Source organism: Rattus norvegicus, chromosome 10 (assembly GCF_021556685.1).
Source record: "Rattus norvegicus strain SHRSP/BbbUtx chromosome 10, alternate assembly SHRSP_T2T, whole genome shotgun sequence".
In the NCBI taxonomy this organism is placed as follows: Eukaryota; Metazoa; Chordata; class Mammalia; order Rodentia; family Muridae; genus Rattus; species Rattus norvegicus.
Window position 1 is genome coordinate 105762697 of NC_141543.1, and position 24841 is coordinate 105787537.

Here is a 24841-nt window from a genome sequence, read left to right on the forward strand (position 1 = left end):
GTAAATATTGCTATTTCCTCAGATGAAGTGATGAGATTAGAACCGTACCTAAGCTGTGTCAATACACGGCTTGGGCTGAGCCCAGAGCATTTTCTTCTCTGTCCTAAGTATCCCTTAGCCTAGGCCTGGAAGCTCCTAGCCTCCCTACAATCTAATCTTCCGAACTGACTGACTCAGTCTGGCTTTTCTCGGCTTCTGACCAAATTGATCTGCCTGGCCTCAAACTAACTCTGGCAATTTATTCTAATTTTATTCTAGTCCCTTCTCATTCTCTGGCTCATTCTGTCTTCACCTTTATCTAGCTTGTTGTCTCTATAACCTGTCTCTATCGAACTGTCCTGTCGGGGGTGTTTCTGATGCTTTGATTGGGAATCTGTGTGAACACTGAAGGTCCTGTTCCCCAAATGGCTCTTGACCAATCAATAAGGATGCTAGTGGCCAATGGCTGGGCAGAGGAGGTAGCCACGTTCCCACAGGCAGGCTAGAGGATGCAGGAGGAGGAAAAAATTCACCATGCTTCAGAGGAAGAGAGCCACCAGCCATGTGAGATCTCAGGTGGAATGGCTATTGGTCACTTCCCCAACTGGACCTAGGGTAGCAGGTGGGAGATTAGGAATGCAACTAAGCTGAGGGCAGATTTAGAGTACCAAACAAGGCATATTAAAAGATAAGCTAGTGTGTGTGTGTGTGTGTGTGTGTGTGTGTGTGTGTGTATGTGTGTGTGTCTTTCATCTGTGGACACAAGGGAACCAGGGACCAATGGTTGATAGCATGGTCTGCCCAGATCTTAAAGCAGGGTAGTAGAAACTACATGCTACACAGCCCCAGTAAAACAGACTCTCTCTTTCATATATATATATATATATATGTATATATATATATATATATATATATATCACCACACACCACCCACTATACAATACACACACACCGCTGAACCACACACCACCACCTTTTTTCTCTCTTTACTCTTTTTTTTTTGGTTCTTTTTTTCGGAGCTGGGGACTGAACCCAGGGCCTTGTGCTTCCTAGGTAAGCGCTCTACCACTGAGCTAAATCCCCAGCCCCTCTCTCTTTACTCTTAAGTAGCCTCTCTTCCTCATGTGAGTTGGGTGTTTCCTATCTCTGACCCATTCTGTCAAATCTGTCAAATCTTTCTCTGATCTGTCACCTTATCTGCCCTTCAGTTAGACATCGGTTTCAAACATGGATGCTTCCTTCTAACTAACCTAACTTTCATGGTTAGGGGGAAAAGTTGTGTACTAAGGGCATGTCTGCATTCCAGCCAGATCATACTATAATTCAGGGCTTGTCTACATTCTGGCTGGAACAAACCTGATGTGATGATCCCTTGCCAGAGCAGTCATGCTGCTGGGTTAAAATTCCTCTATGCCAGAGTTCAAATTGCCAGTACTCACGTAAAAGCTGAATAGGTCTGCTGGCTGCCTATAATTCTGTCAATAAAAAGGCAAAGATAGGAGACCTCAGGGTGAGCTGTCCAGCTAACCAAGCCAGAACTGGTGAGTTCTGAGTTCAGCCAGAGACTCTGTCTCAATAACTAAAGTAACAAGCCAACGAAGACACCTAATGTCATCTTCAGGCTTCTGCATACTCATGTGCACATATGCCACACACATGTAATCACACAAACACACATACATACATATGAATAAAAAGAATAAAAATTTTTAGAGGTTGTAACATTCTATGCACTCAGGAGTAATGCATGCTTCTTTGGTTTGCTCCATATCCTTGCCAACTCGAGGTGTGACCAGTTCTTCCAACTTCTAGCAGGCATGGCTGTACGGTATCACATTACGAATTCTAATGTACTGTGATGGTTTGTGTATGCTTGGCCCAGAGAGTGCCACTATTAGGAGGTGCGGCCTTGTTGGAGTAGGCACATCACTGTGGGTGTGGGCTTTAATACTCTAGTCCTAGCTTCCTGGGAGTCAGTCTTCTGCCAGCAGCCTTCAGATGAAGATGTGGAACTCTCAGCTCCTCCTGCACCATGCCTGCCTGAATGCTGCCATGCTCCTCCCTTGATGATAATGGATTGAACTTCTGAACCCGTAAGCCAGCCCCAATTAAATGTTGTCCTTATAAGAGTTGCCTTGGTCGTGGTGTCTGTTCACAGCAGTAAAACCCTAACTGAGATAGTTACATTTATCCGATAACTATAAAATGTGGATTTGCATGTGTATACTGGCCATTCACAAACTATCTCTTCCTCTGGTGTGTCTTAGAGTCTGTTTCCTCCCTACATTCTCAATCTCATTATTGCGTCATAGATAACCACTGCACATTCCAAACGCAAGTCCCCCATCCGACAGGCGTTCTGCTCCAATTTCCTCCCACAAACCAGTTTGTGGTTTGCTATTTCATTCTCCTAATCATACTGTTGGATGTGTTTTTAATTTTCTTTCTTTTTTTTTTTTTTTTCCAGAGCTGGGGACCGAACCCAGGGCCTTGCACTTCCTAGGCAAGCGCTCTACCACTGAGCTAAATCCCCAACCCGTGTTTTTAATTTTGAAGTCTAATTTATAATTGTTTTATTTTACAGTTATTACTCTTTTGGTTCCTGTCTAGGAAAATCCTTACCCTCCTTAAATTGCAATGCCTCTTTCTTTTATTTCCCTAAAAGCTTTTGAACGTTAGTTTTTACGGCCTGAGTCCACCGTGTATCCCATATTAATTTCCACGTGCTGTGTGGGGGCAGACAGCACAGCTCCTGCTCCATTCCCATGCGGACATTGGTGGTTCCGACATTGTTCGTTAAGATTTTCCTTTTCCTGTTCAAATGTTTTGGCGTTGTCAAAACCCAACTGACGGTAGGAAGGTGGATCTACTTCGGGCCTCACTGTTCTGTCTCAGAGAACCTCTAGTCCACTATAATGGTACCACCTGGATGGCGAGTCCTGAGGTTAGGTTCAGTGAAGTCAATGGCGAGCCCTGAGGTTAGGTGCAGTGACATCATGACAAGTCCTAAGGTTAGGAAGCTCATCTTTTTCAGATTCTCCCTGGATTCATCGGTCACTGTAACCATAAGTACTTTGGCTTTCCACACTCACTGTTTTTTTTTTTTTTTTTTTTGGTTCTTTTTTTTGGAGCTGGGGACCGAACCCAGGGCCTTCCTTGCGCTTCCTAGGCAAGCGCTCTACCGCTGAGCTGAATCCCCAGCCCCCTTTTTTTTTGCTTTTTAAGACGCAGAGCCTAGGTTCGTCTTCAGCTTCCAATCCTCCTGCCTCAGCTTCCTGAGTGCTAGGATTATAAACGTGTAGGCCGTCACCTGTAAGCTAAGGAGCAGGCTCTCACGGGAACTCAGTCACACCTGGCTCCATCCAGATTTGAGGAGCATATTTCCCAAATCGTTTTTAAAACATTTTAAAAATCATTTTATGTTTCTGTTATATTTATTTGTATGTGCACACGCCCGTAAATCACAGTTCATGTATAGAGTCAATTATTTTCCTCCACCATGTGGGTTCCAGAAATTAAACTCAGAACATCAGGCTTGGCGACTGATGCCTCTATCCATTGAGCCACCTCTGAGGCCCCAATTTTTCTTTCTTTCTTTTTTTTTTTTAGTCTAAGAGAATTTTGATTAGGACTGAATTGAAACTACAGGGAATCTTTGTAATGTTGGGAGTCATGCAATCCTTGAACATGACATAGCTCCTCATTTATTTATTTATTTATGAAATAATAATGGCCAGAATCATAAAATACACTGCAAAGATTACTACTGAATCTGTATTTCCCTCAGAATCTATTTGATGGTTTATTTACTGAAGCTGCTGTAGTTCATGAGATGCCCTCTGTAGGCTCTTGTGTTCGAACTCTTGGTCCCGGAGCAGCTGTTTTAGAAGGTTGTGGAACCTGAAGAAGGCAGAGCCTCACTGGAGGTGAAGGCAGAGCCTCACTGGAGGTGAAGGCACAGCCTTACTGGAGGAGGGAGGCCTTGTCCAGTGGGACGGAAGATAGTCCATCCTACTTCCTGCACTCTCCCTGCTTCTGAACTGAGATTTCAGGGGACCACCGGCCACATCATGGTGCTGTGACAGGTTCCCCTCTTCCCCACTGTGAAGATCTGTATCTGAAGGACCTGAATATCAAAATAAATCCTTCCTCCTTTGAGATGCTTTTGGTGAGCTATTTGGTCACAGTAAAAATCAGACAAAAATATAGCACAACAAAATCCCTCACTAATAGAAGACCTTACTGATGCTTTGACAAAGTAGTTCCTAATATGGATGTGCTGTAAGTCCTCAGAGCTTCATATGCTGAAGCCCTAAATCCAGATATCACGTGACTGGACTTGGAGATAGCACTTGGAAGAAGGAATGAAGGTTGAGTAACGTCCCAATCTCACAAGAATTGTGGCTATAGAAGAGGAGTTCTCTCCCCACCTCACCTACACAATCACAAAGCACAAAAAAGGAAAGGCCTAGAGAGGGAGCAATGAGAAGGCAGCCCATCCGCAACCCAGGGAGCAAGCTCTCACTAGAATACAACCATTCTAACACTCTGACCTTAGACATCCAGATTCCAGATCAATGAAAAAAAATTCTGTTGCTTAACCCACGCAATCTATCATATTTTGTTATAACATCACAAGAAGATCAATATTTTGTTGTTACTTGGTTTTTAAATACTCTTAAATACCTTTTAGTTATCTGATGTATGTATCTGTGTCTGGGTATGTGCATCTAAGTGCAATTTCTCAGAGTCCAGAAGACACAGCTAGAGTTATAGCTACAGGCGGCTGTGGGCTGTGAAGCACACAGTGTGGCTACTGGGATCCAAATGCACTCTGCAAGAACAGCAAGCAGTCTTGAGAGTTGAGGCATCTATCCAACCCCTCCATTTAATTTTTGAAGAATAGTTTAGCTGGGTATAGAACTCTGGGTGGCAGGCATTGACTTTTCTTTCAACACTTCATGAAGCTTTGTTTCAATGTCTTCCAGCCTCTTTCTTCCTAGATGAGAACTCTGAGTACTGATGAAGTTTCTATTTTTGGACTTTTGCCTCTTTGATTATGATGGGACCACACATGGATCTCTCTATGTCTATCCCTCCCTTCTCCATCCAGAACACCCAAAATGTTCTCTGCATTGGTTTGATTTTGTCCTGCTGACTTAGGAGGCTGTGTTCATTTTTCACTATCTTTTCTCTACTCCTCTTGATGGATAATTTATATTGATCTATCTTCAAATTAACAGCCTTTTCTTCTTCAGTCTCCAATCTGTCAGCAAGCAATTCAAGGAACTGCTTTAATTCTCTCATTTGGGTTATGTACATTTCTGATGTTGAACCACACCACATAATACAATAGTCATGTTAACTCACTCAGATGAAATAAATCACATTAACTTGTGATTCATTTCTAGTGCTCAACAACCATATGCTACCCTTACTGTAGTGCTGGACATACAGTGCAGAGAGAATATTCTCATTCATAATCAGGTGGCAGAGGTTCTTTTGCTCTATTTAGATAGAAACTGTGGGTTATCGAGGAGAGGCTCTTCAAATGCTGATGTTGGGCAAGCTTTTACATTCCTGGGTGTTTAACAGCCCTGGGCAGCAGTAGGCAGCCAGGATCAGGAACAGGTGATGGCCTCTAATGTTAAAGCTCTTGTGTAGGCGTTGGATAACAAGGCCTTTAACTATCACTAAACAGGTGTTCCAGCTCTCGGGTAGGTGCAGGAAGTCAGGATTCCTTTGTCCTTGGCATCGGGTGGTATTACATCTTCCAAGCCAACCCATGCATCAGGATTCCACCACACATGACAGCAAACTGTTGTGGAAGCTCCCAAACCCGGGAAGTCTGAGATGCTTGACCCTGAAAGCTTGGAAGCACACTGGGATCTTGAAGCAACCCAGGCTTACACACTCTCTTCTTGGGCTCTCTAGAGCCTTCCATTTCTCCTCCAACCTCGGTTCTTCATCTTCTCTATTTCTACCATCATCCTTGGTCCCACCCTGGCCACTCTCCCCAACTGTTCCTCTGGTGCTTCTTGTGGATCAGCCAGGCTTTGAGATCTATGCTACTCAGCTGTCACCTAGGCTATTATATTCCACTGTGTTCGCCTTCACTGTCACTCTGCTGCCACCATTGCATCATTCTTCATTATCAGATTAGCCACACAACTAAAAGTAGCCAGAAAAAGACCATCCCAGAGTTCTGACTGGCCTTAATGTTGCAAACTGGGAGAGGTGCCTTGGGGCTGGGGGATGGTCAGAGGGAGTTGGTGTCCACCTAAGTGAGCCAAATGATTTGTTTACATAGCGAGAAACATTCTGTCTGCACCAATGACAGAAAACTTTATATGCAAATGAGGGTTTGGATTTGCACCAATCACAGCATTGTATCTTTGGTATCAGCCACAGCAGTCCTGCTAGGCCACTGAAGGAAACACCTTACACTCAGGACTAGGAGGAGATGACTGCAACAGGGTCACACAGAGTTCACTGTGGCTTGCATTACCGAAGTGTTCGATACACTGCAGGAAGCAATTGTGACTGAGGCCTCACCTAAAGGAGCCAGAGTAATTAGCTGTAATTGTTCTCTGATTTTCCTGAGTGTCTGTGGAGTGTTCAGAAGGACAGTCTTGGCATAAGGATAGTTCAGCTGGCTGGCTGCCTGACAAGTCCTTCAGCTGGAGGAAGAAGCCCAGGCAGTAAGAGAGAGCCCAGCAGCTGCCAATTAAGGAGTCAGATTGCCCCAGTCCTCCAGCATCTTTGCTTATCTGTAGGAGAATGAACAGAAAGCATGCTTGCACTAAAAACGTAACTCATTAACACCGATAATGAGTTTAGCAGTGTCTCCCATAGCTAGCACCTGCTCAGTGCTTCCGAGAAAGAAGGTGACTTAGTTACTTCCCTATTCCTGTGAAAACCATGACCAAAGCGACTTAAAAAGGATTTTAAATTGGGCTTATGGTTTCAGAGGGTTAGAGTCCACAAGGGCAGAGCAAAGGCATGGCTGCAGGAACATTGAAACTCACATCAGGATCCACAAAGAGAAGACATGAGTGTTTTGAAAACTAGAGCCCACCTCTACCAACAGACTTTCTCCAGCAAGATCATACCTCCTAATCCTCCCCACACAACCACCTTCTGCAGACCCATAGGAGCCTATGGGGGCCTCTAAGTCAGACCACCTTAGGCAAGTCCCTTATCTGTCTCACCATTCCTGAGTGTGTGTGTGTGTGTGTGTGTGTGTGTGTGTGTGCGTTTGTGTGTGTGTGTGTGTGTGTGTGTGTGATATGTGTGGGAACATCCATATGTGTGAGTATGGTTGTACTGGTCGGTTTTGTGTGTCAACTCGACACAAGCTGGAGTTATCACAGAGAAAGGAGCCTCCCTTGAGGAAATACCTCCATGAGATCCAGCTGTAAGGCATTTTCTCAATTAGTGATCAAGGGTGGGAAGGCCCACGGTGGTTGGTGCTGTCCCTGGGTTGGTGGTCTTGGGTTCTGTAAGAAAGCAAGCCGAGCAAACCAGGGGAAGCAAGCCAGTAAGTAACATCCCTCCATGGCCTCTGCATCAGCTCCTGCTTCCTGCCCGGCGTGAGTTCCAGTCCCGACTTCCTTTGGTGATGAAGAGCAATGTGGAAGTGTGAGCTGAATAAACCCTTTCCTCCCCAGCTTGCTTCTTGGTCATGGTGTTTGTGCAGGAATAGAAACCCCGACTAAGGCAATGGCTATGCCCCTGCCACAGTGTGCACATTGGGGTCAGAGGACAGTCTCAAGTGTCAATCCTTACTTTCCACTGTCTCTGAGACAGTCTGTGTTTAACTCTTCATGTACCAGACTGGCTGACCTGTGGGCCTCTGGGGATTTTCTTTTTTCTGTCATTGTGGTAATCTGAATAGGAATGGCCTCTATGGGCTCTTCGGTTTGAATGTTTGGTCATTAGGAAGTAGAGCTACCTAACAGGGATTAGGAAGTGTGCCCTTGTTGGAGAAAGTGTGTCACTGGGAGTGGACTTTGGGGTTTCAAATGCTCAAGGTAGGCCCATTATCTATCTATCTATCTATCTATCTATCTATCTATCTATCTATCTATCTCTGTGTTGGGGGTGTGTGTTTGTGTGTAGTGTGTGTGTGGTATGTGTGGAGTATGTGTGAGGTGTGTGTGGGATGTGTGCATGTGTGTGAGCGTGTGCATGTGCGTGTGTGCGTGCGAGAGTGCGGGCGTGCGTGGGTGTGTGTGTGTGTGTTGCCTGTGGATCTAGATATAGAACTCTCCACTCCTTCTCCAGCGCCATGTCTGCCAGAGCGCCACCATGTTCCTTGCCATGATAACAATGGGCTAAACCTCTGGACTCTAAGCCAGCTCCCACTAAATGTTTTGCTTTGTAAGAGTTGTCATGGTCACGGTGCCTCTTCATAGCAATAGAAACCCTAACCAAGACAGACACCCATCTCACTGTAAAAGCACTAAGACTACAGAGGTGAACTACCTCACCCGACCTCACATGTGTTCCTGGGATTCAAGCTCAGATCCTCAAGCTTATGTAGAAAGTGCTCTTATCACTGACCCACCTTCCCGGCCCCATGCTGCCCTCCTTAATAGTCTGTTTCTTTAGCAGGATTCCCTACTTTACATACATGTCCTGTTTGTGTATAATTTCCCACCAAAAAAGATATAGAACACACTTATAAAAATTCCGAGTCCCTTAATTATCAGTTACAGCACCCAGATCACTGCAGTTGGTTTCCCTCGATTCCCCTCCCCCCTTGAACATGAGCGACCATTTCTGCTTTTTCAGCTCCCTGGTGGTTTTTGACTGGGTACCAGACGTTTTGACGATATATTGCCGAGACTCCGAAGCCCGCTTTGTTCTTTCATCTGTTTCTCCCATCAGATAATTAAATCGACTGTCTCGTCTCCGAAATCCAGCTCTCCTTTCAGGCGCAGCAACCAAAGCCTTCCCTTGCCTTCCTTCATCTTCTAGATGTTGCTCCTTTCTCCTGGGACACGTTGGGTTTTCTCCCCTGAACATAGGTATCTCGGATGTACCATGGACTTACGGGAATCTCATATAGATATCTGGACTTCCGTTTCCGATTCTGTCCTGCCCAGGATGAGAATCACAACTTTTCACTGTGTCCATTTCAAACCTACCTACCTATGACTCGCTTAGTAGCATCTAGGTTTCCAGAGGCACCGTCACAGAACTGCAGCATTTGCACTCACATAGCACTGGATTAGCGACTCCATCCTTTGGGGTATGTTAGGAAGCAGGAAGAGGTGCTCCCCTTAAGTAAAAAGGTGGAAGTTCTTTACTCAAGTAAGACACCGCACGCCAAGGTGCCTAAGGCTCCCCGGGTGAACGAAGGAAGAAAAAGAAACCAGTGTTAGTTCAAATGCTGTACACCGAGACTCTAAATGCTATGACCACAGCTTGGGGGTAGGACTTGGTTAAAAAAGAGAAGGCATAGAACTGGGATATGTGATACAGATGCACATCATGATGTTTGACTGCTGACAGTGCACGTAAGCAGTGGTGGCCCCATGACATGGTAATAGAACTGAATAAGTTCTGCCTAGTGATGTCACAGCCATGGTTACAGAGCAGCAAGAGACTTTGCTCCCATGTGTGAAATGATGTTGACATTAACACTGTGCTTCTAGACAGATTTAAAAAACCATACTGTGGGGTCTGAACAGATAGCTCAGTCATTAAGAGCACGTGTTGGGGTTGGGGATTTGGCTCAATGGTAGAGCGCTTGCCTAGCAAGCGCAAGGCCCTGGGTTTGGTCCCCAGCTCCGGAAAAAAGAAAAAAGAGCACGTGTTGTTCTTGCAGAGGACCAAGTTTCAGTCCCCAGCACCCATAGAGTGGCTCACAGGAATCTAGAACCCTAGTTCCAGGAGGATCCAAATCCCTCTTCTGGCTTCTGCATGGATATGTATGCAAGCAAACACTTGTAAAATCAAATAAATTAATCTTAAAATATATCTATATTTGTGTATACATATATATGTATAGGGTGCATATGTGTTTAGCTACTTATTGTACATAGCCATAACAAATAATTCTGTAATTTTTTGTGCTCGTTTGTTTTCAATGGGTATACCATGAGACTGCAGTACCCAAGGTGGCCAGAAGAGGGCGTCAGATTCACTGTAGATGGAGGTGGACACTGAATCACTGGACAAGGTTATTGAGAACTGGGCTCTGGTCATTGGGAAGAACATCATGAGCTGTGATCCGCTGAGCTCTCTAGTTCATGTGTTAGTCATCATCATCCTAACACACACCCCTACTTCTGCCTTCTAAGGATCCTGTAAAGTGGTGTGGTAGGTTACACTGTTCAGAGCCTTACATGTCTCGAGTCTATCACATCTCAGTGATGATGAAATCACTTCAAGTGACAGGTCGAGATCATGCAGGTGCCGGGAAGGCACAATGCAATCATCTCACAGCCTGTCTTCCAGAAAACATGTACGACACACAACTCTATGGGGAAGCTGTGGTTTATATAGGGTTCAGTAGTAGCTGCTATTTCGGGCTTCTACTTGGGGTCTTGGGAGGCATCCTCATGGACCAATGAGGGAATGAATGTATGCTATTCACCCACTGTGACAGTTAATATTGATTGTTAATTTATCAATACCTAAAATCACCTCAGAGGCAAGAGGACATGCTTAGAAGAGCCTCCGCCTGTGCCTGGGAAAAAGCACCTTGATTAGGTTCATTGAGGTGGCAACGCCCCCTCCTGACTGTTGGCGGCACTATTCCCTAGGCTTGCGTCCTCAACACCACAAAAGGGAGAAAGTGAACTGAGCACAAGCAATCATTCTTTTCTCTGACTGCAGATGCACTATTACCACCAACTCGAGTTTAAGCTGCCATGATTTCTCCACCCATGAGGTACCCCTGAACTGCGGACCAAAATAAACCCTTCCTCAAGTTGCCTATGTGCAAGTGTTTTGTTATAGCAATCAGGAAGACTAGCTAAGACGCCATTTGCAGGAATGTCAACATTGGATACCTGACCTCAAAGGGAGAAACTCTCATTCTTTGCTGCCTGCCGGAGGTGACACAGAGGTGGTGAATGGCATGACTTTCTTTGGAGAGACGTGAATGAAACATCTTCTAATCCCAAACAGAACACCAACAGCAGCACCAAAGCAACAGATCTATTCAAGTCCAACTCAGAAAACTGATAAGTTTCTTGGTGTCACTGACAGAAGCTTTGAATGGGGATTTCAGACAAATGTATCACTGAAAAGCCTGGTCCCAGCAACTCAGGTAAGCTGCATCCCTGGAGCTCCCTGAGAGACTTAGAGGCAGAAAGTTGAATTGAAGAGTCTTGTCTCCTTGACAGCTGTTACCACTTGCATAACTTCAGACTTTTGAGTCCTGTAAGACTCAGGAACTTCCTGATACCTGTAATCCACTTATTTCCTGAGCCTTATACATTTCCTTTTTATCTTTTAGGGTCTTCAGAAGACTGTCCTTAGGATGGGCTGTTTCAATCCAGGAAACATTGCTGCATGACAGAGTCTCATACCTGTAGCTACGGGTCCCCAGTCATGAAAACCTCTGAGCTTCAGTTGTCAGTGACTCAAAGGAATACAAAATGCATTCAGTGAGAGCAGAACAGTCCCTCCTGGACTCATGTTTTTCTTCAACCCTTCTAAAACCCTGCAATTCTTAAAACCAAGCACACACAGAAAAGAAAATAAAAATTAGAGAAATAATCTTGGAATGTTTTTTTTCCTCTAAGAGAAGAAATTACAGAGCAAAAACATCTAATCAACATTATTATCACACCCACCCAAAAGAATTCTCCTTGAGCTGTGTACTCACACCTCCAGCTCCCACTCCCACAGACGCCAACAACACAGCAGCAATTTGACATAAGTTGTACGTGTGGGTACCGAGAAGGCACGTGGCAGAAACTCAAAGCCCAATCCTGTCACTTTTCACCTGCGTGGGCTTAGAAAAATAAAGCCGGAACCTCTGAAATCCACAGTTTAGTCATCTATAAAATTAAGATAATAACAGCTATTTTGAAGAGCCATTAAGAAAGCTAAATGTTAAACACGGGAATGTCCATCAGGACACAGCCCAAGATTGCCAAGAGTTCATCTCCTGCCTCTTCCCGTTGATCTCCTTACAGCTCAGCAGAGGTCTCTCTAACCAACCGCGTGAAGTTTTCTTTCAGTCCAGGGAATGGATGATGCACACTTCCCCACACCTACTGGAAGCTAACTGTGGGTAATGATTCTCTAGACACCTGCTCCTTGCCCAGGGTTCTGGCTGCTGTTTTGTCAACTGGACACAAGCTAAGGGAAGAAGAGACCTCAATGGAGAAAATGACTCCATCAGGTTGTGCCGTGGGCGCACCTGTAGAGCATTTTTTTCATTGATGATGACTGATGTGGGAGGCTCTGACCCATTCTGGGCAGTGCTGCCCCTGGCAGGTGACTTGGGTGGTATAAGAGAGCAAGTTGGGGGCTGGAGAGATGGCTCAGTGGTTAAGAGCACCAACTGCTCGTCCAGAGGTCCTGAGTTCAAATCCCAGAAACCACATTGTGGCTCACAATCATCTGTAATACCCTCTCCTGGTGTCTCTGAAGACAGTGACAGCATACTTGCATAAAACAAATAAATAAATCTGAGAGAGCGCGAGGGAGGAGAGCGAGCGAGGGAGGAGAGCGAGGGAGGAGAGCGAGCGAGGGAGGAGAGCGAGGGAGGAGAGCGAGGGAGGAGAGCGAGGGAGGAGAGCGAGGGAGGAGAGCGAGGGAGGAGAGCGAGGGAGGAGAGCGAGGGAGGAGAGCGAGGGAGGAGAGCGAGGGAGAATGCGCAGAGCGAGAGAGAGCACAGATTGAAAGAGCTGAGGGGAGCAAGCCATTGAGCAACATTGCTCCATCAACTGTGTTTCAGTTTTGCCCTGGCTCCCCTCCGTGGTAGACTAAAATTGCAAGCTGAAATACACTCTTTCCTCCCCAAGTTGCTTTTGGACATGGCGCTTATCACAGCAAGGGAAAACAGACTAGAACTCCCGAGGAGACCCTGAACATCACATGGTCTAGTCCAAATTCAGAGAGCCCCTTCAGCTTCCTACTGTTTCACGGGAAATTCCCTATCTATAATGGCTGCCATGAGACCACACCTTCATAATGTCCTCCAACTTGAGGGGCTGTCTAAGGACCGAGTCCCTTTAAAATACTTGGAGGCCAGATAAAAGAGGAAGGTTGGGGTTGGGGATTTAGCTCAGTGGTAGAGCGCTTGCCTAGCAAGCGCAAGGCCCTGGGTTCGGTCCTCAGCTCCGGGGGGTAGGGAGGAGGAAGGTCATTCTTGCAAAGCTTTCACCCTTATCTCCCGGGATGCTGGGATGTTAGCAACAATTGTCAATCTGACAGAATTTAGAATTACCACGGATACAATCGTCTGGCCATGTCCAAAGAGGCGTTCTAGATCAGGTTAAGTGCAGTGGGAAGTGCTACCCTAACTGAGGACTGAATCTTCCATCTTCCATTGGCCTGAGTCCTGGACTGAATAAAAAGGAGAAAGCGAGCTGAGGACCAGCATGCATTGCTCTCCACAGCCTGACGACAGATGCCATGTGACCAGCTGCCTCAACCACCGAACCCCTATGAGAAACGGATTGTTACTGTAGCTTTTCAACATGAGGTGAGCTTCGAGTTCACTGGAGTTAGAGACAAGTGGGAGGAGGTACTAGGTCCCTCTATCCCCTAGCAGCAGCGGCGAGCAGCAGCTAATCTTGGGACTCTGAAAGTTACAGGTATTCAGCTACCAGGCTGAGCCCAAGGTCAGAAAGAGCGGCCAGCTCTTGTTCATTGGTTGAGGCTTTTTGACCCAGGCCAATGAGATGAGGAGCTTGGGGGTGAGTGCAATTTCTGGCCTATAGGAGAAAAGGGCGGGGATTTCTCAAATCTGGAGGGATTTTAAATCCAGTGTCTTGCTCCAATCAGTACGTTGGCCATTTTTGCCTTTTTCCTTTGCTGGGTCTTTTTCTGCAGAGCTGTATATTTAAAACGGCCTTTTCCACCGCCTGAATTTGTTATTAGCTTATTCCCAGCGCTTCCTGGACGTGATGGACTGCAACCCCTCTAAGTACAAGGCAAAGTAACCTTTTCTTCCTTAAGTCGCTTTGCCGGGGGTGCAAGGGCTGTGGTTTTTGTTCCAGCAGTAACTAGTAACTAAGCCTATTACATCGAAGCTGCTGCCGTGTGCCCCTTTCTAAGATGAAACTCATTCACACCTCACTGCACTGCTACCCCCACCCCCCCCAAACACCCCGAACTGCAAAGAACCAGCCGGCTTTCCCAAAGCTTTCTATTTCTTTCAAGTGTATCTCTTCCATAAAAGGCCAGCATCCCTGAACCACTTTAGCGCCTACTGAAAAAGGTCTTCCATAGTGTTGGACCCACCAGTGAGGCTGCGCCTCTCAGAATGTCAAGCAGTTATTGACGCCTCGGTTTGTGTTAGCCTTGGCTGTGCTCTGTTTCTTATCCGCCCGTGTGCTTCCCCTGGAGCGGAACCTCGCTTCTGCTCAAAAGGAGAGGCAGCCCCGAGGCTCCAATTACTCACCATCCAAGAATATGTCATCAGAGGAAGGAACTCGGCACAACACGCCAAAGAGCCTCGGCTGTGTCTTCACAGGAATGGGGTTGAGATGCACCCAATAGATGCCTTCCTGGCCCCTACAGACTGTCCCTGTCACCAGAAGCCTGAAGCAGGATTAATTTCCGAGCCTTCCCCTTCACACCTTCAGCTGTGGTTTGAGTGTGAAATGCCACCCCGATCCAGGCTCTCAAGTTTGAACACTCAGTCCTCAGCTCCTGGCAACGTTTGGGAAGGTTATGGAACCTTTGGAAGGTAAGATGAAGCGAGAGGAAGTGAGCCACTGGGTGGGTGGACACTAACATTTATGGACTGAATCTGCTTTCCCTGTGTGTGCTGCTTTCCTGGTCCACGGAGACATGAATGTGCAGCCTTGTACTCCCGTCATCTCGCCTCCTCCACCACAATGGACCGGGCCCTCAAAGTGCAAGCCAAAATAAACACATCTTCCTTTGAACTGCTGCTTGGTTACAGCAACAAAAACGAACAAGTACATCTGTCGCTTGCATTCAAGTTCAGTGGTTAGAACTAAGGTTCTAATGTTTACCCGTGCACGTGGGCATGCAGAATGAACTGTGGTGTCCTAAAATCTTCCCTGCCCCTGACACACAAGACTGAGCTACCTCTGAGGTGATGTTTGTCTCTGACTCGCTACTCTTTCCTGCATCCTTGAGTGGCTTCCTCCAGGAAGACAGCGGAGAACCGACTTTGATCCTGCCTTGGGGAACTTAGGTTCTAGTAGGGTGAGAGGGATAATAAGTAAATGGATAAATCTAACATTTATCCTGGAGCATGCTGGGAGACCGGGGACTGATGGGGCCATGGCATTATTTACTGGAAAACATTTGGGGAATCCCTTTCCAGTACAGCGATGGTTGAACAGTGATCCAAAAAGCTACGCAGACACCCAGGGGAAGGTGTTGGGTATAAACGTCTGAGGAGGAAGTGTTCTTGAGTCTGCATGGGGATGGAGAGAGTGAGACAGGAACAGAGTAAACAGAAAGCAAGGAGTCAAGACATGATCTTAGGAATAGCAGACCTGGTTTAATAAGTGATGGGCTTGGAATTCCTCTGAGAATGCCAGGACCATGACAGGAAAAGTATGCCTACACTTTAAATTCATTTCTTTTGCTGTGAAGTATCCTGTCAAAAAATAACTTAGAGGACAAAAGGGGGTAGGTTGTTTTGGTAGTTGGATGGTTGGTTTCTTAAGTTCACAATCCACACTGTAGGAAAGTCTCAGAGGCAAGAGCTTGAGACAGCCAGTCACATGGCATTCAAAGTCAAGAGGCAAGAGAAACAAATGCACCCCTGCTCTGTGCCATGTGGCTCTCTTAACTCATGTATAAGCTCAGGGCCCAGCCTAGGGAATGATGCCACCCACAATGGGCTGGGTCTCCCTATGTCAATTAATAATTAAAACAATACTCCCCACAGACATATCCACAGGCCTACCTGCCCTAGACAATTTCTCACTAAGACTTTCTTCCTGGGTGACAGTTCAAAATAACCAGCTTGCCACCAGCCTGTCTTGCTATCCTTAAATCCATCCATACTAAAATGAGCACCTTAATGTGACCATATCTTTCCTATATGGCACCTTCCTAATTCCCCTGATCCGAGGGGCCAAGCTCTCACTTTTAAGGGGGACCACAGATCTGGCCGCATCTGTGAATCAGTCTCTCCCATCAGCAATTAGCTCTGGTATCTATGCCACAAGGATTAGACAAGTTCACTTCTGCGATGGCTTCCCACAGTAGCTGGGGAGTATGAAGGGCTAATAAAGGTTATCAAGAAATTGCAAGATCACACAAAAGCCCTTCCCTTTGCCAGTTCAGGGATATGAGGACACCATGCCTATGTACCTGAGAACCTAGGGGTCACTGTCAGGAAGATTAGAATTGAGGAGGAGTCGAAGTAGGCCCACCCCTCAAGGATGCCTTTGTCGAACGCCTGCTTCTTCCTGGTTTCCCTTCCTGCCCACTCATTTTTTACATTCAGAGATGGCCACTGAGGTCATCTCTCGATGAGTTCATGTCTCTGTCGCTGCACACTCCAAGTCCCGGACCTGAGAGCCCTCACTCATCTGAACAGAGCCGCACAGCAGCCTGGCGGGTTTTATCACCGAAATAACTCTCTGGAATAGCAGCCGTTACACCAAAGCTACTAGCACAAGGCTTCTACCGCGCCATTCGTGGCTCTAGGGCAATAAATTTCCAAGGCATTTATTTAGTGCCTACTGTGTGTGTGTGTGTGTGTGTGTGTGTGTCTGTGTGTGTGTGCCAATGCTTGCCGAATGGCCCATATCACAACCTCTACCGCCATCATTCCTGCTTCTTGCCACCCCTCACCCCTACCCCACAACCACAATTCCCACCTCCACCTCCACCCCCACCCCAGTGAAAGCTATGTCCTTTCACTGTGTGAGAGGGATGAGGCCCCTCAGGCTCTTAGCCCAGCTTTGCCTTCCAGAGTTTCATCTGAATGTGAGCCCCAGAGGGGAGGGGACACATGCGTGCAAACACACACACACACACACACACACACACACACACACACACACACCTGCACCGTAAGCAGGCCTTCCTCCAGATATCGGCTCCATGCTTCAAGCCCTGTAGCTACCTTGGGTACATCATGCTTTTTTCTTTCCTTTGGCTTAGGACACAGTTCACTGCTTTTATCATTGCCTACCTGAGTTTTCAGTATCCCCTGAGTGCTTTCTTCTCCCCAGACCGAGCGATTGATCTATCTATCTATCATCTATCTATCCATCTATCTATCTATCTATCTATCTATCTATCTATCTATCTATCTATCATCTATGTGTGTGCACACACGTGTGCATGCATGTATAGTAGACAGTGTAGTGTGGTACATACATATAAGTGTGCAAGTACACATATCTGTGCACACAGCTCAAAAGGGGATATCAAGTGTCCTGTTTGGTCACTCTCTGTCTCCACTCTACTCCCTTAAGACAAGATCTCCTTTCTGAACCTAGAGCTAGAAGAGTGACCAATCGGCTCCAGAGGTTCCTGTCTCTGCCCTCCATAGTGCTGGGGTTACAGGCATGTGTGTACCTAGTCCCAGATTCTTTTTTTTTTTTTAACCGTAGGTACTGCGAACTCAAATGTGGGTCGTTATACAGTCATGATTCCCACCCTCTGAACCATGCCCCAGCTTGATACTTCTCTTTGGCCTTCCATTCATTCATTAATCTTACCACCCTCCTCAAACTACCCTCCCTGAGGCCCACCAGTCCTCATAACAACAAACATCTCCACACCCAAAACTCCAGCCTCCCATCTGTAGCAGCCCCGAGCCCTCTGTCTGGTGGCCTGGAAACCCCAGGTTCTCGGCTACAGGTTCCCTCTTCACCTTCATCTACTCCAAGCCTGAATCTTGGGACTTACAAAAGGAGAAGAAACCCGGAGCCTCACTTTAGTGGTGGACGAATGCCACATCTTTGCTCTAGGCCGGCATGAGGGCACAGCCCACATGGTCTGGATAACGAGAGAATCATAAGCTACCACGACTGCTCTCACACAGGCCCCAATCTGTTTGCTTACTTTCTTCGCTCCGGGACGTCTCCTGCGCAAGTGCGCTCGCTCGCTCGCGCACGTGGATGCCAGCAACCTCTCCCACGTTTTCAAACAACAGCAGCAACAACAAAAAATTGTCATGTAGTGAAAGAATTAGAGAAAGACCAACCTCTCTCCTTTCTGTTTTTAGCTGAGTGCAGAGCTAAGGGGAAGCTTGGGTGCCCTCTCCTCTGTGCTGGCTCACTTGTCCTTGGAAAACTGAGCATCGCCACCCTCTTAACTGCCTCAGGTGGCAGCCGAGTGGCTGGACTGAACTGCCAGACACTGCGGCACCACAGTGCTCATGCTGGTTGCTGGATAGGAAGGGTCCTTCCTCCTGAATTCCTAAGGAGAGTCCACACTGGGCTTTGGAAATCTCAAGAGTGAGCTAAAAACCGCCATTTTCTTGCTCACGCTACATGTCTGGAATCTAACTGCATGCTCTGTGCCAGCAGCTCTGGAATCTATGGAGGTGCTACCATGGAGATGGGTGTCTTTGTTCACATTGCCCTACCTGCTCCTGGGGCTGGGGAGCGTCTCACCCTGTGCCCACAGATGACGCGGAATATGCGGGAGACCATCCTGCAGCAGCTAACATGGATCCTGACTCCATCTGTCTCTGTCCTGGGGATTATGGCTTCTAGGTTATCCCTTGCTGGTAGTAAAGATGCCTTGAACAGTGCCCGGGGTAACATAAATGTGGTGGGGAATAAAAAATGGAATACCAACGTTAACTAGAGGAAGAAGAGATAAATAGGGAAATGAAAGGGGAGGAGGGAGAGAGGGGAGGGGGAGGAGAAGAGGGAGGAGGGAGAGAGGAGAGGAAGGAGGGGAGAAGGGAAGAAAAGGAGGAGGGAGGGAGGGGAGGAGGGAGGGAGAGGAAATGGAATAAAGGGAAGAGGAAGGAGGAAAGAGACAGGAAGGGGGGCAAGATGTCAGTGACCCCATGAATAAACTCCCCAGAGGTGGAATTGTGTTATTCACACCTTACCCCTGCAGCTGCCCAGATCATGCCTTTCCTGTATACAGTCCACATAATCTACCTCAGCAGCCTACCCAGGGTCTCAGGTCCCGACTGGGGTCCCTTTGCCAAATGACCTTCATGCTCCTTTGTTTTCTAAGACTTTTCTGACACCTAGGAAACCAGACCTATTCTTCTCTGCACCCTTAGCCTTTCTTCTGTGTTTTCCCTCCCTCTCTCTGTCCCTCCCTCTCTCCCTCCCTCCCTCCCTCCCTCCCAGAAGGGGGTGTTCCTGCTGCAGCTGAGGGTGCCCTGTACACATAGCCTTGGCTGTGACCATTCCCACCCACGTCCCCAGCTACTAGCAGCAAATACCTAGCACTCAGCCAGAGAACTCTCTATAAACAAGAAATTTCTCCCTGGGGGTGTCACGATCAAACCTCACAGCTCCTTGGTCCTCGGATGGAGCAATCTAGAACCATGCGCACACATCTCTGGCCCCCACCAGCTGCAAAGGGACGGAGGAGCAGAGGCAGCTTGTGAACAGGCACAGAATGGGCTGACTACGTTTGCAGCCTCACTCACCTCACTACCTGGTATTCCTGAAATCATCTCCCAGAAAATCTGCTTCCTGTGCAACCCAGGATGAGACGCCCCGACTGCTGCCACCACCTCCTGCCACTAGAGTCCCTTTCTGTTGGTGTCTTCCAGAGCCTTTCAGTACCCACTGAAGCCTGCTTACAAATGGAGGCAGGATATAAAAAATGTGGGGGATGCTGTCCTACAACCCTTTGGCCCGTGGAATGCCCTGAGTCTGTAGGAAACGCCCAACTCAATTGCCCCACCTCCCACAATGAAGGTCTCCTGTTGGGTCCACTCTGTTCTTTTCTTCTTGGCTGTTCTGATCAGGACTCGTGTATGTGGAGCCGCAGGGAAACAGCGTGAAAGAAAAGCTTGTATCCACACATGGTCCAACCCCGAACCATCTAGGTCCTTTCAGACCTCTTTTGCTGAACTCTCGGCTGAGAGTTCAGTCACCTAAGGGGGAATCCACCCCCACTCCAAAACCAGCTCTCTCAACCGTGTGCACCCGTCCACCAGGCACAGTCACAAAATCTCGGGTCTCTAGCTTGTCAGGCACCAAGCCCGGCCCAGGAGCCCGTGGAAGAATTGTGCAGCTGGATGAATCCTTAAAGGTCAAGTCTGAAAAAGCGCATCCCTAGAGAAAAGTCAGAGAATTCTTGGGGCCATGACAATTCCAGAGAAAGGGCCTGGTGTTCTTCGAGCCCCAGGAGTGCAGGGGGAGGGGCAACACCGTGCACATCCTCTCCTCCAGCTCCAGACAGACAGACAGACAGACAGACAGACCACAGGTTGCCTGGGACAACAGAGGCAACAGAGGAGTGGCCTGAGAGGTGGGACATTAGGTTTTTTCTATCCCAGCTCTGCCCTGAGCCAGTCTTGCAAGTTGGGCTCTGGTTCATTAACTCTCTGAACCTCAGTTTCCCCACCTGTAAGAAAGTAGGGTCACCAGAAGATCTCCAGGGCCCTTCCCTTCCTGCTAAGTGGGATTTGGATTTATTGGGGTTTTTTTCTTTCTTACTTTTTTTTCTTTTTTAACATAGGGTCTCACTCTTGGTCCCAGGCAGCCTACAACTTGCAATCCTCCTGCTTTAGCCTCGTGTGTGTGTGTGTGTGTGTGTGTGTGTGTGTGTGTGTGTATGGTAGGACATTCTTATTCTTATCATCCAGCATATATATATATATATATATATATATATATATATATATGGCTTGACTCTTATATATATGTCTGTGTGTGTGTGAGTGTCTATATGATAGGACATTCTTACCATCCAGCATATATGTGTATGTGTGTGTATGAATGTATGTCTAGGTATGTGTGTATGTGTGAGTATGTGTTTGTGTGAGTGTGTGAGAGTGTGTGAGAGTTATGTGTAAGTATATGTTTATGTGTATGTGTGTGTATGAATGTATGTCTAGGTATGTGTGTATGTGTGAGTATGTATATGTGTGAGTGTGTGAGAGTGTGTGAGAGTTATGTGTAAGTATATGTTCATGAGTGTGTGAGAGTGTGAATATGTAAGTGTATGTGTGTGTGAGAATGTGTGTGAGTGTGAGTGTGTGTGTGAGAGAGTGTGTGTGAGCGAGTATGTGTAAGTGTATGAGTGTGCGTGAGAATGTGTGTGAGTGTGTGTGTGAGTGTGTGTTAGTATGTGTATGTGTGTGTGACAAGAGAACAAGTGGACTCAGCAGGTCCTGCAAGAGTCAAGGCATATATTTCAGTTGGAGTCCATAGGGAATTCCCGAGTAGCTCTCTCAATACCCTTGTGTGAGAAAAGGGAGCAACTGGAAAGGATACCTTGTTTTTTAGCAGTGTAGTGGCTGTCGAGTTGCCCATGGTCCAGGAAACTCCACCTGTGCATATGCAGGCCACTCTAACCCTAATTAAATTTACCATGATGGGGACATGCATGTCACACACAAAAGGACAGGAAAAATGGAAGGAAACTTTGTAAGAAAATGAAAGTGGAGTGGAGAAGGAGGGGCATGGGAATAGGTGGAGGATAGAAGAGGGTAATGGGGAAGAGAGAGGGTGATGGGGGAGGGGCAAAAATGACCAAGCTATGTTGTGTGCATGAATAAAATTGAACAGCTGACTATAGGCTGCCCAACCCAAATGGATACACCTACAATACACCTACAACACAACCTACAACACAACCTGTACACCTAAATCTCAAAGAACACTGGAAGAAAGGGCAGAGAGAATAGAAGGGTGTGGGGACCAGACATCTACTGTGTGGGCAGTGCTTGTTATATGTGATAGGGGAGCTCCATGCATGACATCTTAAAGCTACAACCGTTTAAACAAACTGCATAAAGACAACACCAGGTAGTATGTCTATATGGGTGAACAAAATCTTATAAGGCCCCACCCCAAGGCGAAGATCTACAAGTGACCAATGGATGCTGAGAGAAGAGGAATCGGTCCTCTATAGGTATGAGTGTCTTAGTTAGGGTTTTACTGCTGTAAACATACACCATGACCAGCATGTTGTTATAAGAACAACATTTAATTGAGGGTGGCTTACAAGTTCAGAGGTTCAGTCCATTATCATCAAGGTGGGAACATGGCAGCTTCCAGGCAGGCATGGTGCAGGAGGAGTTGGGAGTTCGACATCTTCATCTGAAGGCTGCTAGCAGAATCTTGACTTCAAGGCAGCTAGGACGAGGGTCATAAAGCCCATGCCCACAGTGACATGCCTATTCCAACAGGGCCACACATTCTAAAAGTGCCACTCCCTAGGCCAAACATATACAAACCATCACAGATGGAAACCAACAGGCTATCCAATATCAAATGCTCGGCTCTAAACACACACATGTGAGTACATGTAAATGCACTCGGTAGGTTGGGGTGTGTGTGTGTGTGTGTGTGTGTGTGTGTGTGTGTAACAATAATTAAAGAAGAGATCATGGATTTGGGGAGGGCTTGGAGGGTGCACAAGAGGAGTAGAAGAACAGGGATGGGTGGAAATATATATATATATATATATATATATATATATATATATACATTATGCATGGAAAGACAGTATGCATGTCTGAAACTTTAAAAACATTAAAAAATATAGTAAAGAAAAACAGTTCTGTTTTTTAAAAAAAGAAAGAAGAAAAAGAAAGAAAGTAGCTAATCAAATTAGGAAGGAAGGAGGAGCCTGGGTAAGTGGGTGTGGCCTTGAGGAGAGCCAATTTAGTAAAGGCAATGGCCTTGAGGAGAGCCAATCTAGTAAAGGCAATGGCCTTTGCCTTTCTGTAGTGGGGGTTGATATCTCCCGTTCCTCCGGCTGAGTGATGCAGCCCACTAGAGTCCTAGACCACCCACCCACCTGTCTTTTAAGAGTCATCCCTCAACTGCTGTCAGGTTACTTACTAACCGATCCACAAGGAAAACATGGCACAAAGGGTGACAGATACGAGATTCAGGGGATAATCACAAGACACAAACCCTGACTCTTTGCCATCTGCCTCCAAACTATAGGCGTGGCTTGCCCAGAAAGTGTGCATCATGGAACTTGTTAGCTAAGATCAGGCTCAGCACAACAAGCTGGTGGTGACTTACCCAAGATGGCAGCTTCTCTCTTCCCCTCACAGAAGCTCAAGTCCACGGAGACCTATTCAGACACTGTCTGTCTTTTTGCTTTGACTAGCTCAGCCTGAAATCCCATGACAAAGCCCCAACTTGGTCCAAGATGGCTGCTGGACTACCCACCATTTCCTTCTAGGCAGCAAGGAAGAAGACTTCGGGGATGGTATCTAAGAAGCACAGTATGTCTCATAGCAGTTCCTGCTGTCCTGGATGTAACCTGCCCAGCCATTTTCTGGACATGGCCTTCCACATTCCATGAATGGACATGGTCATATACTGCCGCTTAGAAAGCCAGGAATAAAAGATGTCTTAGCTGGTTTCATTGCCTCGGGAACACATTAAAGATTCTCTTCAGAAGGAAGATTAGTGGGGTTTCTGGGTTAGAAGGACTTGCCAGCCTACCCCTCCCCATCAGTTCCTGTTCTCTCTATGCTTCCCTGCAAACCTCCATCCCCTATGTTTGTGAAATGAATGTCCTTGGGTCAGGCCAGGTGTCCTCCCTCCGAGAGGAGATATGATAAAGATTATTAAAATCAAAAGAAAAGGAGAAGAAGAATCATCTTTAACTGCTAGGAAGGGAAATAAGCTGGTGGTGTGGGCAGGAGAGGAGGGGCCGCTGCCCAGCAATGTCAGGGCTCCAGGGGAGCAGGCTAATTGTGGGCTCCCTGCCACGGAGTCTTTTGAAACAGAAGAATTCTTTTGAAATGTCGTTAATTACCCCCTATCTGGATTTAAGATGGCACTTTTTGCATTTGAGGCTTTTTCCAAATGAGGCTGGCCTGGATTCCTCCCTCTTCCCTGGGTGACTAAAGGTGCCAGAGGTAAGGGCTGGCAGGGGGCAGGTAGGCAGGGGAAGAGCAGTTGACTTCAGGGTGCTCCCTTCAGCCTCCTAGGATACTGAGTGCCAGCATGCAGGGACTGGGCGACAAGCCATGTGGTCTGTGGAACTAAGGGTGACTGTCACTTACAATGAAAGGCTCTTTCTTCCTTACTCCAGCACAGAGGCTGCAGAGGATGGCTAAGAGCTTGTCGCTGGGGAGGGAGAGGACAAAAGGGCCAGGCTCTGGTCTATGGAGACAGAGCCAGCCATCACAGCCAGCATTCCACATAGGGCTGGCCTGACTGCAGGTTACTGTCAGCCTGCTCCTCTGCAAAGCCTAGGATCTTGACAGACCTGATCAATGTGACAAAAGACAGGAATGCACCTTAGCACAGAATAGACCCAGGGAATGGTGAGGAACCGCTTGCTACAAAAGCTTGAGGACTTGAGTTTGATCCCCAAAACCCATGCTAAGAAAACCACAAAATGCTAGACCTGATGATGCATGCATACTGAACAGAAGAGGGTCTCTGGGGCTCACTGGCCAGCCAGATTAGTGGAACTGTATTTGGGGTCAAGTGAGAGGCCTTGTCTCCAAAAAAAAGGTGGATGGTATCCTGAGAAACAGCCCCAGAGGTTGTCCTCTAGCCTCCGCAGGCACGCACGTGAATGCCCACGCATATGCACGCAGGTG

General features: G+C 47.0%; 1 long non-coding RNA gene across 5 annotated transcripts in view; it reads right to left on the reverse strand.

The window, feature by feature from the left end:
• LOC148003170 (uncharacterized) overlaps positions 1 to 24841 on the reverse strand; it is a 70345-nt gene that overhangs the window by 11795 nt on the left and 33709 nt on the right. For 2 of the 5 annotated variants that reach the window (XR_015631339.1, XR_015631343.1), the window contains exon 4: positions 22238 to 22480. The exons of 2 other annotated variants lie outside the window; for them this stretch is intronic. This is a non-coding gene — a long non-coding RNA (uncharacterized LOC148003170). Of the gene's footprint in view, positions 1 to 3419; positions 9082 to 22237; positions 22481 to 24841 lie in introns of those variants that run through there. One more of the 5 variants, XR_015631341.1, reaches the window with a different exon arrangement.